The following is a 2,526-nucleotide window of genomic DNA, read 5'->3' on the forward strand; positions in this document are numbered from 1 at the left end:
GGAATGTGCTGTGTAGGAAAGATGTACGTCCAAACAGGCTCCCGAAGGGGACAAGGATGTAAAAAGTTGAAGAGATCCTGCATTAGCTAAGATTGAGGAGCATCGGGTGCCCATGTGAGTCACCTGCCCAATCATGGACTCCAATTATCATAATCTATATTTTTCAAGAAGGCTTCTTTACTGGGGAGAGGATGCACCCACACACATAGTCACTGTGCTTTGCATTCAGTTCTGTTTCTTATCATGGCCTGTTTACATTTGTCCTGCTCAGACAGCCTTATCTGACTAGGCCAGATGACCACAGGTGACACAAAGCTGGAGAACAGCAGGGTGGCTAAGGGCATGGGTGTCAGAGTCAACTGACTCCAGCTTCCCATCCCACTTCAATCGCCCACCAGCTATAGGATCAAAGATAGGAGATGTCACCTCTCTGGGTCACTCCCTCATCTGAAACTGGGGATAATGCTGGTACCTACCACAAGGCTATTGAGAGATAGAAGGAGATGATGTGTCAGGCTAAGTCCTTTAGATAGGGAAGCTGTTATTTTCATCCCTGCAAGCCAGATCCTCTCCCAGCATCCAGGCGTCCTGGTGTTTGGCCCTTTTCCTCCAGAGTCTGGTGTTTTCTCCTTCCATCCACCAGTCCCACCCGGCCCAAGCACACCACCAGAACAAAACCGGAGAAAAGGAAACACTGTTCTCTTTTGCTTGCTTCCACATTTATTTGGGTAATTTTTCTTCTGTCATTGTTCATAAACGACTCTGATGATCCAAATTTATTGAGCAATGGGAACTTTCTGAAAAAGGCACTGTGGGAGCAGAATGTGGCCTCATTCCTGGCGCCCTGTCTCCCCTGCTCCTGACTCGCTGGCTTGGAGCAGCCCTGAGGATAGGGTTCTTCCCTCTCCTGCCCCTGTCACTCACTGGGCAGCCCCCTCAGACCCTGGGCACTGCTCTTAGCTCCTCTGCCACTCTCAATAAAGCACAAGAGCTGCCTGCTGCTACGAGAACCTCATTGTTCTCCAGAGCAGCCTCTCACCCTGACCCCTTTCCAGAGCCCAATCCATGGTGTGTGGGTGGATGGGGATGGAGGTGAGATAGAGAGCTAGGCCTTAGTGCGCACACCCTTAGGAAGGCTAGATGTCTATTCTGCCCCCAAGCCCCATCGGGCCCCAGCTCACCACTCCAAATCCCTCCTGGCGTGAGCGAGGAAGTGCCCTGAGGATGACACGCCAGCTACACCCTCCTGCCCCGGAAGACCTAGCTTTCAGCATAGGCCACCTGGCCACCAATTCCACAGCCCTGCTATAGTCCACTACTCTTCCTTTCTTCTGTGAGGTCCTCCTCGTGCCCCTCCCCTCCCTTCTGCTCCTTCAGCTCCACGCTGCCCTTCTGCTGCCACTGGCCCCAGAGCCCACACAGCCTCCTCAGCAGCCCGTGAAAGTTGGCTTGGAACCCGGAGGAGTAGACAAGGGGGTCGACATAGGAGTTCAGGGTGCTGAGAAGCATCACGTAGATCCTCCACACGGTGCTTTCACCCTGGACAAAGCCCATGACATGGGACATGTGCAAAGGCCCAAAGCAGACAAGGAAGTTGAGCTGTGTGGCTGCCACCAACCCTGCCACCCTTCTCTGCCAGCGGTGGCTGCCCCGCCTGCCGAGGATCCACACCAGGCGGCTATAGCAGCAGTTGGTGATGATCAAGGGGACCACAAAGAGGGCCACGACCATCTCCAGCCACACAGGCAGGAGGATGACCAGCTGGTCCTCCTGGAACTCCATGTAGCAGGTGTCAATGGTATTCTGCCTATGGGAGGAGTTCCTTGAGAATTCCATGACGTAGACCACGCTGCAGTGAGCAGAAGACAGCAGCCAGCAGGCCACACTCACCAGACCCGCCTGTCCCAGCCTCGGCCGGGTCTTGTACCATAGCGGGTGGGCCACGCTCAGGAAGCGCTCAGTGCTCACGGCTGTCGGGAAGAGGGCAGTGAGATAGACGGCAGTGAAGAAGATGAATCCGGAGAGCGGGCAGAGGATGAAAGGCAGGGGCCAGCGCATGCCACTGGCCGCCTCCACCATGCGAAAGGGAGGAGGTCCGAGGCGGTCAGGTTGAGCAGGAGCACGTCCACGGCCACCGGGCGGCACTGCAGCTTGCCGAAGACTACCAGGGCCAGCAGGTTGAGGGGGAGCCCCACCAGGAAGGTGAGAAGGTACACAGAAAAGGCGAGCCAGGGATTGCCGGAGAAGTAGGACTTGTCAGGGCCTGTACCCATGGTGGTGGCCACTGGTGAGAGAGAGTGACATGGAGTTGGTAGCGGGGGGCCTTCCTGCCCCTGGCCAGCACCATCTCACCCAAAAGGGCACGTGGTCACTACACCCACCCCTCTTGTCTCCGGGTATCTTCCAGGCGGGGTCAGCCTGCCTGTCTTCCTGAACATGCCCTGTCCCCTGTCTCTTCCCCAGCAGAGAAGCACCAAGATGCTCCTCCACCCAGCCCCTCGGGCCCAGGCTCACCTGCTTCTTTGA

General features: G+C 56.3%; 1 pseudogene; it reads right to left on the minus strand.

Annotated features, from left to right (window-relative positions):
* Positions 1–1,260: 1,260 nt before the first annotated feature.
* On the minus strand, positions 1,261–2,273 carry LOC105541306 (annotated as a pseudogene).
* Between the last annotated feature and the right edge of the window lie 253 nt (positions 2,274–2,526).

Source organism: Mandrillus leucophaeus, unplaced genomic scaffold (genome assembly GCF_000951045.1).
Source record: "Mandrillus leucophaeus isolate KB7577 unplaced genomic scaffold, Mleu.le_1.0 Scaffold238, whole genome shotgun sequence".
Taxonomy (NCBI): Eukaryota; Metazoa; Chordata; class Mammalia; order Primates; family Cercopithecidae; genus Mandrillus; species Mandrillus leucophaeus.